This window comes from Uloborus diversus, chromosome 8 (assembly GCF_026930045.1).
Source record: "Uloborus diversus isolate 005 chromosome 8, Udiv.v.3.1, whole genome shotgun sequence".
NCBI lineage: Eukaryota > Metazoa > Arthropoda > Arachnida > Araneae > Uloboridae > Uloborus > Uloborus diversus.
The window spans coordinates 37688507-37700721 of record NC_072738.1 but is presented as its reverse complement, the minus strand read 5'-3'; the positions used below and the strand labels follow the sequence as shown (position 1 = coordinate 37700721).

At 32.2% G+C, this 12215-nt stretch overlaps 1 non-coding gene across 1 annotated transcript; it reads left to right on the top strand.

Moving 5' to 3' along the window:
• The first annotated feature begins 207 nt into the window (after nucleotides 1–207).
• On the top strand, nucleotides 208–368 carry LOC129228751 (U1 spliceosomal RNA). The gene has a single exon (XR_008580945.1). It is a non-coding gene; the product is annotated as a U1 spliceosomal RNA (small nuclear RNA).
• Nucleotides 369–12215: the final 11847 nt, after the last annotated feature.

Here is a 12215-nt window from a genome sequence, read left to right as displayed (position 1 = left end):
AAAGAATTTTCGGCTAAGATTAATTTTATTTTTCGATCAGCAGAAACCAATGCCTTAAAAAATACTTGATATGGTGGTAATCATCATAATTCGTTTGAGTCTATCTTAAGCAAAGAACGACATCATGTCGACATAACTAATTATTATTTTGCCAGTTTGTTTTGAGACGAAGAATAATATTTATATAGGTTTGTGAATTCCCCAAGCATACTTACCTGGCACTGGGGATGCCTTGATCAACGAGGAGGCTCCCCCGAGCAGAGGCCCTTCATTGCACTTCGGAGGGTTGACGCTCGCCACATCCGCAAATTGCGGTTGCTTGGGGTGCGTAATTTTTGGTAGCTGGGACTGCGTTCGCGCTGTCCCTCATAATGAAAGATTAGACCTAGCAAGCGAAGTCGGGAAAACTTGGCATATCTCCTTTTTTTCTCATTGACCGAGTTTCAATTAGCGACTGTGTGGCGAAAGATTTGATTTCGGTGTACACTCAAGTGCTCATACTTGGGACACTTTTGAACTTACACCTTCAGAAGCATATTACTCATGTTTTCCATTTGAACGAAGTACAGTGAAACCCCGATTTTACGTTTCTCAAGGGACTATGTTAAAAAAATGTCAAATATGGGAAATGCATAGCAGCAAAATTAATGTGGGGCCCGATGGAAAAAACGTTGGATGTGGGAAAAGAGTAGTTTCGGGGTGACGTAAAATCAAGGCTTCACTGTATTCTATCTTTAGGATGAACCTTAATTCTTCACGATATGTTCCTTTAAAAATATGACAAAAAAAAAATGTTCATTTGTTCCAAGTTCCTCCCACATCATCCTCCCTACCTTGGGACACTGAATATTTCGATCTCACTGTATGTTTTGGGTACATAGATAATTTTTAGGGACACCAACTATCATTTTAAAGAAGTTTATTTCACAAAAAGGAACATTAGATAGAAATATTATAATCTTGGAAACGTTCAAAGATTTCAGAATGTATACTTGCCCCAGAAAATATTGAATGTCTCCTCAGCCTTCTTAATTATTTTTTTGAATGTAATGTTTCCGCGTTCCCCTCTGTATTTGGAAGCATAAAAATTAATAAGCAATGTAATAAAATTCAATTTTTATTTTTTGTAAAATCATTTTATCTATTACTGGCATAGGTGAGGATAAATATTCTACGAGTGCAATGATTGTGAATAAATTTTATTCTTGCTCCGGACAAGCCTTCATTCAAAATTTTCATTATGATTACTATTAATATTGCTGTTGTAAGGTAACTAATTTTGTAACAATGGTGTTTTTTTTTCAATCATTTCATGGGGAAATTACATGAAATTTACTGTTTTCCATCCTAATCAAAATAACAATTTTATTTTAGAATTTTAATTTTTCAGCGCTAAGTTGTACCTTAAGATTAAGCAAATCATTTAGTGGAATCCCAAAGTCTCTAAGTGGTTCAGTTGCTGAGATATAAGCAAAAGCAGGCCTCAGATTATTCCGTGACAAACATGCCAAGTATAACAAAAGTGATTAAAAAAATATGTCAGATAGATTAATTAACGTGTTTTGGCAGTCATGTGTCAAATACTGGTTTTTAAACGAAGCTTAGAATATCTGAAAATGAAATTGCACTTAAGTGTTCTTTCACAGATTGGTCCACTCTTCCATTTATTAGACATATGTACATGAGTGCATGCTGCAATTATAGCATTAAATGCGCGAGAAATATTACTGAGTAAACGGAGCTGAACACTGAACTGAAGAAACATCGATCCGTGCGATATGAATTTAAACACTGGTTGTAGTCTTTAAGGTATTGATGTTGAATTTAACTGCAATGAAAAGTAAGAAAATTAATATCAACAATCATATTAATTGCGTGTAAGAACCGTTCTTCAATATTCAAATTCGTTTTTAAACACATTCACACAGGAAGAATAACTATCTGAATATTTATTACTAGGGGCTGACACAGGAAGAGCAAGCAGCTCAATTTGGATCGCTTTTGCGTTCTGAGCGCTCATTCGCCATATTAAATAGTATAGTCTAGTCCAGGATTTCTCAACGTTACAGAATAGTGTAGTACCTTAAAAATTGCAAATAAAAAAACTCAAATACGGATCACAAAATCAGTGTGTCATCTCACAGAACATATCTGCAGGAATATTTAGGAATGACTATCTCAGAATTTCAGAAAACGCATTACAAGCAAAACGATTACTCCTTGATGGAGGAATTTGTTACTATGATGGATAGGTTTCTTGCGGGACATTTTTCATTGGAAGAAAAAAGCAAAATTCTTACGTACAAGGGAAGAAAAGAAACCTAATACGATTTGTATTCCTTCATGTTATTATGTCGCTACATTGTTTTTTTTTTTTTTTTTTTTTTTTATTTCTCGGAATAATTCATTTTGAATTTTATTGCTACGCAAGATTTGAATTTCAAAATTATATGGTGTGTTTTATTTTCTTTCTTAAAACCTACCTTCAGCACTGATATTTTTAAACTGCTGAAACGTAACACCCAAGATTTCTAAAGAGTGAATTTTACTTAAATTTCATGCCAGCTATTTTCCTTTTCATTTAAAAAGAGATTAATTATGTGTGAGACACACTCAACATTTATGCAAAACAATACGTATCTATGACAGTATTTCCGCAAATGCTTTCATAAATGTATGAGATCATCTCTCTGAAATTTGCAAAATGAAATCACGTCTATAAAATCCAACGTTTAAAATCTGCCCAGAATTTGGCAAGTAAGAAATGAAATGAAGTATTGTTATGAATATTAAATGTTTAAAAGAAGTATTAAATTTTCCTTTTATAATTTCAATTTTAATGTTCAATGTGCATAAAAGTTGATCCAGGCGCAGTCTGCCCTTGGTACACACCCCTGGTTTATTATCGTATTACTCAAAATCACTTTTAAGTCAGCATTTTTAATAATTTTTCACTCTCTAAAATAAATATTCATCAATACATATATCATCAGCTACTAGAATTAAAGTATGAAATATTACATAATGCAGTGGCATCGCTGCAGCGGGGGGGGGGGGCGCCCCAGATGACACCTGTCTGAGGCTAAAACTCAAAGTGGAATTGCAAGTTTTTGAGAGAGAGAGAAAAAGAAGGATGCTAAAATGCATTTTTAAGACTACAAAATTGAAAATTTTCCGGACTCCGCACATTTCCCTCGCATTTCTGTTGATTTTCTTATCATTCATGCTGCCATCTAGTGGATAGATATATGAGTATCAATCAATAATAATTATAAAAAAAAGGTTGCAGAGTGGAGTGGACCGAAACATAACTTATTTTTTTTCGATGATGGGTAGTGCGGAAAAGGTGCCAGTAATTGAGCAAAGTGCACACAAAAAAATTATAATTTTGCTTCATTTCTTGATTTGCTGCATTTGAGTGGAAGCTTTGACCAAATGCTGTTTTTTGATGCTTCTAGCGAAAATTATTGAAAATAGTATGTTTCCATTTTCGATGATGTGTTAGACGGAAGAGGTGCCGTAGGTGGCAGTAAACTCCCATGAAAATTTTGAGGTGTGGGGTATAGTTCTTTCCTTTGCCACAAGTGCATAGAAGTTTTGGCAACTTTCTGTTTTTTTAACGTTTTCAATCAATGTTGTCAAATAGTTTTAAAAAAATTTCCGCCATATTTATCTGAAGTAACTATATAGTTTATTACTTGTGATGTATTTTTAGACGTGTGGTGTGTTATAAATTAACTACTGTGAAATGTGGATGCAACGGAAATGCAACATAAATATACCTTTCCTTAAATGCGTCTGAAATATTTGCCAAAACTGTTATTTATAGCCTAGATGATTTTGCATTTACTTTCTAGGATAAAAATATTCGTGAACAGCAGTTTATGGCTTGTTAACTTGTAATGTCTGCCGAATTCACTTAAACAAAATTAAATGTTACATGGAAAAAAATATATACAGTTAGAGGAATGTAAGGTGTTCTTTGATTTATGCAATTTTTGCATTCAAATTTCGTCATTTTCATCTGGTTGTTCCGATATAGTTGAGCATCTAGCGGTGTATTTTATGTATTTCTGCTTTAGCCCTGGCTATTGGGCGGTAATTTACTGAATATTTCCAATGTGTCCTCTTTTCACATGCATCGCATTAGATTATGTTCTCCTTCGTTGAAGTGTCGGGCACAAAAGCCTGTTTTTTCTCTTTTGATTTTATAACTTGAACAATATCCAAATATGATTTGGTTGATAGATAATCTCTGCTGGCCAATAATTTCCATAGAGAGATTATCTATCACTGCATCCGAAACCGTTTCAGGATCCTCAAAAAAATCCTCATCTTTTGCTATGTAGTTATTTAAAACAATAATTGTCACAGCACCCTAAAAATTTCAATGGCACAGTCTGTCCTAGGTGGGCCCCCTGGTTCATCATCGTTTACTCAAAATCACTTTTAAATCAACATTTTTGATGATTTTTCACTCTCTAAAATAAATATTCATCAATATATCATCAGCTCCTAGTGTTAAAAGTATGAAATATTACATAATCCAGTAGCATCGCTATGGACGGTGGGGGGGGGGGGGCGGTCTACTCCGGGTGACACCGTCTGGGGGTGACACTCAAAGGGGAAAGGGAGTTTTTTAAAGTATGAAGCTTTTATGCATTTTTAAGACTACGAATTTGAAAATTTTCCGGACTCCCTCCTTCCCACCACCCTACATCATGGAGTGAATACTATACTCAGGATTAGGTTCATATTGTCAATACTTAGACATGGTAGTGACTTCCTTCTGTAACAAAAAACTGAGCCCCATTATCTTTTCTTGTGTTTGAGATATGTTTGAAATAAATAAGGGCCCACAACTGCATGCACCACCTCCTTACTTTTTTTGATCCCTCTTACTTCATTCAAACTCTTTGAACAATATACATTATTCGGGGGGGAAAAAAACGTGCTTTGGTTTTCAAACTTTTATTTTCTTTAGTTTCCTTTCCCCCACTCGTAGTGCATTATTATTGCCCCTCTCAACAAGATCGTCTGGATCCGCCACTGGCGGGGCCCCTGTTGGGGCGGGGTCCAATTGGACCCTTTTGCTCTTATCGGCTAAAGGCCGGCTCTGCTTGAAACAAAAAACTGAACTCCATTCTCTTTCCTTGTGTTTCAGATACGTTTGAAATAATTAAGGGGCCACCAATTTCATACAAACCCATTACTTTTTTGACCTTTCGATGACCTGCACATTTGGGTCTTGGACAAGCTACATAAAAAGCGTTCATAGTTTTTAATTTCTGTTTTGTACTGCCCACTTAAAATCTTGTTATAAAGCAAATGTAGTTATTTCTAAAAATTGAATGAAATTCATGTTTTAATGTTTCATAGAATTTTCATAGACCATTGAGAGACAGATGGCCATTAGATGGTACACGGTAAAAGCCATATGTACCATCCAACACAACACACAAATTTTTGCTGTCACCGTTCTTTGTTATCTATTCTTTTATCTTTTACAGCATCTTTTATTTCCTCAGAGCATACATTTTCTGAAGTGGGAGTCTTAAAATTTTGTGGGAGGTGGTGGTACTCCATACAAAACTCTACTAGCTGCTTAATCTGTACCAATACCATTACTGCAAAGAGCACACACATAAATGAGGGGTAAACTACAAAATTTTTTTTTTTTTTGGTTCAATATTTTCGGATGGGCTAATGTTCATTCATTCAAAAAGGTTTTTCGCAATTCATGCAAATAACTTGAACTGTGATGAAAAGGCAGCTTGATCTTCAGAGATATTTTGCCATTACATATATTACAAGCAGCACATACTTGTTCAAAGCATCATTTAAAACATCTAATGATAAAATATCATTAACGTAATCCGTATTTACATCATATTTATCATAATTTGCATAAACTATCAAAGACAGCACTGTCACTTTTCACAGACTCATTTGAATCAACACCTGTATCAATATGAATGACTGATGTTTTTTTCCAATATTTTAATGCTTTTTAAATGAACTCTTACTTTGTGTCATTATAAACAAGTTAATTTAACTATTAAATTTCTAAGTTATTACTTATTAATGTAGAGCATATATGTGTATAATATAAGGCACACAGGAATCATCAATTACAGAAGTGTAAAGAACTAAATTCACTATAATAAGCTTGAAGCACTAAATAAACAGTAAAAAACTACAAAAACAATTACAACATTTCTGTTGCCAACCCTAACAAAATTAATAAAATTTTAAGAAAGATAATATTATAATGAAGCATAGCTGCTGCGGAGCTAAGACAGAAAAGAAAAATGTTTGTTAACATTTGCGGCACTTTAAATAAGTCAATACTCGGTGAATGTATTAGGAAGAACAAAAAGTTGTGATACTTTTGCTTTTTGGATAAGCAAGTATGAAACATCCTCAGAAAGATAAAAGTTTAAGCTTGTTAATGGCATTAACAGAAAAAAAATTGAATTTTTAGTCGAAATCCACTTACCTGATCCCTTAAAGCCATCTACCCTCTTTACAGCCTCTCCTGGTGAGCTGTTCTACATGCTTACAACCCTATTGAAGTTTTAACTTTTACTTATGTTCAGATTATCCTGAGATTTGAGTACAGTGACTTTGTGTTCTGTTTTGATGCGAAAATTTAACCCTTTTACCACTCTTCATTTTGATGAATTTAAACAACTGAATCATTTCCCTTCTGACTTTAATTTGCTTGAGACTATACAAACCTTTTACGTCTAATTCGTGATTTGTATTATGATATTAGACACCACACGACACAAATCACAGAAACATTACTGTGATTTTGATCCTACTCAAAATTTTATTTTTCAACTTTAACAATTGTATAGTGTTAAAATATTATTGCATGTTTTAATGACATTTGCGAGCAAGAGTTTTAGGAGTTAAACCCTTCCCATTGCTGAAAAAATAATGAAAAACTTTAATGTTAAAGTTCGTGTACATTGCTTTTTTGTAAAAAAGCTTTTTCGTTTGCTAAATTTTAGAAAATCTTGAGGGTTTCTTCTAGTTTATAACTTCATTTTAACTGCATATAAATTAATTTTGCAAAAATAGTACGTTTATTTCATTCTAAAAGTTAATTCTTATAGATAAGAATTATTTAGACATATTCTATATACGTGCCTAATTTAGATACTGATTTTTTGAAAATAAGTTGACTCTAGCATTTTATAAAAATATGTAGGTGTTATTTTATGTAAAATATAGTAGATATTTTTGTTAGGTATTTTGAAAGCATGTCTGGATAGCTAATTAATGTATGGTATTTTTGTATTGTTTATGTTTGAGATGTTCTGTTGGGACATTTCTACTTTTCATATAGCAAAATTTGAGTAACTAAGCGTTTTTTGGCTGAAATAGTTATTGATTTTGGTGATGTTTTCCGCTTTAAACATCGTAATTTGAATCGCTTTGCTCTTTTTTAGCAGAAAGTGAGAAAAATGTTTGTTCGATGAAATGCATGTAGGAAAATAGCTTTTCTTTCTATTCGTACTATTTCATTGGTGAGCTGTTACAGTAATTTGTTAATTAGAATATTTTAAATACCTTCTGGTAATTTTTCTTTTTGTACAAAAACTTTCTAGTTTCTGGTATTTTTGAAGCGTATATTCGCGATGTTTTTTGTTGTAGTTTTATGTTGTTTTTATATATATTGTGTGCTGAAGTGCTTTGATCATGTTTATGTATCTGAATTTTTCCTATTGGTCCTAAAAAAGCATTGCTAAGAATGATGTATGAACTATGTCGTCATACATTGTTTTCTTGGCGCCAACAGGAAAAAGGGGCCAAGGGTAATGTATATGACATTAGTTCCGTTTTTTTTTTCAACTTCTTCGGCCGTCTGGCCCCTTTAAGGATATGCCCCTCTCCCCCCAGAGGGATTTGCGGGTATGCAGATCTAGGCCTATGAACCTTGTTGTTGCTCCGGCTTCTATCCAGTGAGATGAGACTGAAGAACAAGCTCATTTTATGGCGGCAATCTGAGCAGGTTTTGTTTGATTAGGCGACCGCATGTCACTGGTTTCTGAAAATCTTCTAACAACATATTTGGGGTCTTTGAAGAGTGTAGGTACAACAATTGATACATGTGTTACCAAGAAATTGCTATCAAATTGGGCTCCCTACAAATTTTTTGTATATGTCCCTAAGGAAAAAAGGACCTAAATTTAAAAAAAAAGACCTTAATCTTAATTTTTAAAAGTTAAAATTAGGGACGCATTGATCAATCATAAATTTTGTTGATTACCTAAATCGGTCGATATGAACGATTAATAAGTTGATTTTTTAATTAAAATTACTTTTTTTTAGAACAAGTGACAATGTGAATGAATGTTAGAAGATTGATCGAGTAAAAAAGCCTAGTCTTTAAACTAAAATTACTTTTGCTGAGAACAGAAATGATGCTGCATGAATTTAGTTCACCTAACCAAATAGTTTTAACTCTATAGTTAACATCCAAATATATGTTTTTTAAATTTACACCTTGTCGCGGTAGGCCTGTGAACAACATATTCATATAGTTTAAATGGAAAAAAATATAAACAAATAAAAGAGGTTACAGGAAATTTAAAAATAGAATTGGAAAAAAAAAATGAAAATGAACTAGATTTGGAAAAAAAGGACTTCTAGGGACTTCAAAATAAAAAAAAAGGACTAGTTACGACACCTCACATAATTAACACAAGGTTAGAATACTGGTTTGCTGTTTTCTTTTTTCCAAAACTCAATGATGATCCATTCAAGATCAATCACCAACAAGAAAAAATCACGCAGAAACTCTTCTTTTTCTAAACCTTCAATATAATCTGCTTATCATCAATATATACAAACATTACTTATCTTGTTTTTTTTTAAGATGTAGGACTACAAGACACATTGATATCAGACAAAATTGTTCAATACGTACCGCTGAAAATATCCAGTTTCAAACAAAAAGAGGAGTGGGACAAAGTTCTTTATTTTTTCCACCTAGCCAAAGCCTTCAAAAAATAATGCTGGTGGGAAATAATACGTGCTTTAATATACTATCAAAGCATAACAGTTACTCCCATATTTAATCAATAGTTACTTGATTAAAATAAAAACTTAGCGTTACCAAGGCTTCACTTGATACGCGTCTTATCAGGCTCAGTCATTTCAATAAAAGTTGTAGTATGAAATCAATCAATCAAACAAAAAACCTGGTCAGACTCCAGTGACATCTGGTGGATTTTGTGGCAACTTTTAACTATATAAACAACAGATAAGATTATTCTTAAAGAGAATAGTTATTCAAAATTGAGTTCAAAAGTATTTGAGTTAATTTAAAAGCGGTTTTTTTCTTCCTGAGGAAAAGTGTTTGAAAAGATATTTTAGGCAAAATGTAAAAAAATATGAAACTTTGTTTTTAAGAAAAATTAAGTTTGGAAACAAAATCAGATGAATATAAGCTGAGGAAGACAAATCAATGTAAATTCCGTGTATGAAAAAATGTTGTGATTAATTATTCCAACTTTTGGCAATAAGCATTTTCAAAATTATTTGAGTAATGTAACTGCATAAATATAAATAGGAGTGAGCATTTATTGCAATTTATACATTGAATAACAATTTGAAACGAGCTTAAAAAGAAGTTTTCTGTTCGAAAACGTATGTGAATAGATGTTTTGGAAATACTGCTATTTTTTCTTTTTTTTTTTGGGGGGGGGGGGTAATTTCTGCTTCCAATTAATAAAAAACAAACAGAAATTTGGCTCTGAATGAAATAATGCGTAATATTATATAATTAAACATTACATCTTATGGACGAAACCATACTGTCAATTCAACGTATGAACAATGCTTAGTAATTTGTATCAAGAAAAAGTATTTTTTTGGTTTTATTATGCAAAAATTAATTACATATGCTTCATCAAGCACAACTGATAAATATATTTATCAGTTAAAACAGAAAACAATTGAAAGTAGCGATTATTACTCATAATTATTACTAACCCAGGCAACGCCGGATATTTTTGTTAGTTGATAAATATATTTATGGAAACATTCAAAGAGCTTTTAGTATTTATTTTTTCGTATACTTTAAAGTTTAATTCAAAATTAGTTATTTTTTAAAAACATATTCTGAAAATGGTGAATAGCTCAATTTGATATCTTTAGTTTTTCTGTAGTAAAAACTATTAAAATGCACAAAAAATGCATAGAGATACAATTTTTCTAAAGAAAAGTAAGTAGAAAACATATCAAATAAAAATTTTGCCATAAAACTGATTGTTAGTATCGATCATTATAAATTACAATTTATATCATAAAGGAGTACGTTGTATGTTAAAAAACAGGAAGTTTAAATCATTTAAAAGTACATTGAAACAATAATGAGTTCAGCCGGAAAAACATGCCAATAAAAATTTCAAAAAAGGAAAACATGGCAGCTTTTCATTCAAAGATTTTTATAAACCTACTAGCTGACCCAGCCACGCGTTGCTGTGGCAAAGAAGTTGGATTAAAATAAAATTTTACTCATTATTTTGATAGAATCAAATAAATATTTTAATAGAGTTTAAAATAGTATAGCCGATTTTAAAACATATGAGATTGATAATGGGCGTGATTCAATGTACAAACGATTCATAAATGTTCCTGGAAAATTATAGGCAGCTGATGTGGCCAATTTTTTCATGCCAAAACCCGGAAAGTTTTCCGATAAAAGTTAATAACCTTCCTGAAATTATCTCGGAAACCTCTTTAAAAATTCGAAGATCTTCCCGTTTGAAGTTAGTCTTGTTTCTGGAACTTTAGTGTAAACTTAGGAAGGAATAAAATAAAAAAAGCTTAGCACCTTTCTGATTTATTAAGGAACTTCTATAAGCAGTAATGCAAAAATAGCCAAAGCTTAGGCAGAACTGCAAGCAAGTATAGAAAATTTTTACTCAGTACCGTTTCGGATTTTTTTTTTTTTTTACAGTGCAGGCTAAAGAAAGTACTTATTGAATTCAGTAAGTACTAACTAAATTTTCTATGGAAAAAGCACTATACTTACGCTTAGTAAAATTTGTAAGTATGACTTTGGCCAAAAAAAAAAAGCAAAAATAACTTGAAAGTGATAGTAAATATCGAAACTGATTGTAAAATTACCGAATGTAGAAACTAAGCGTAAACCACCATACGCTTTTAGATTCTACACAACATTTTACTCACGTCTGCTTTCTCTATAGTTTGTAATCAATAACTTCTTTACAAAATACACTAACTAAATTAAAAACATAATAATTAAATTTTTTCAATGAAGTAGATAACATTGACTTCGAACTATTGTTTCTATTATTTGAAAACTGAAAACTGTCTAAGCACTAAGTTGTGCACAATGTTCTTGCTTAACCAGTCTTTTGCTAATACGAAAAGTATGATAACTTTCCACTTGTGAGTAGGTGATATATGGTTGCCCATGAGAGAAATATTTATGTTTCAAGTCCAAACCGAAAGAAGACATTGTTTGTTCTTGAGATCTATTTATGGTCTTTGCAAAAGCTAAACGAATCAAAAATTGAAGCCTTTCAAATGTGTTTGAAAATTATGACGCTATTAATGGATTACGTGGCAACACAAACATTTCTCCTTTAAACTTTATCGTCAAAATTGTTGAATTTTGATGAAGAAACGTGTACCGTTGCAAAATTTAGGTGGGTTTAAATCGCGAAAAAGAATAAATTGTTGAGCCAATTTTCAACCGGAAATCGTGTAGTCGCATTCCTGGTGTATCCAGGGAATTTAAAAATTCAGTTGGAATGTTTACTGCTTTGTTTTCATCGACAACTGTATAGACTTGTTCAGCATCAATGGGGAGCTTTTTTTTCCAGCCGTCAGTAATGGCCCATTATTCGCAATAATTGTAGCTAAGACAGCGTCATTGCTCTGTTGTTATACGTTGAAAATCAGTGTTAACTAAGTCGGTGGCCCAACTGTCAGGTGACGGCATATCATAATAACTAAGTGGCAAATTTGAAATTGAAACGCAAACACCTTCAGTTAAAACTAAAACTTCATATTTATCTCTGGTGTAAAATTTGGATTTAAATATTTGTGTGTTTGGTAAACTTTATGAAATACGTCTTCAAACGTGAAAGTTATATAGTTTCTCTTTAAAAAATGATGATTGTGTTGGATAGTATGTCGTCAAAATTGTTTTAAACAGTTGACGAATA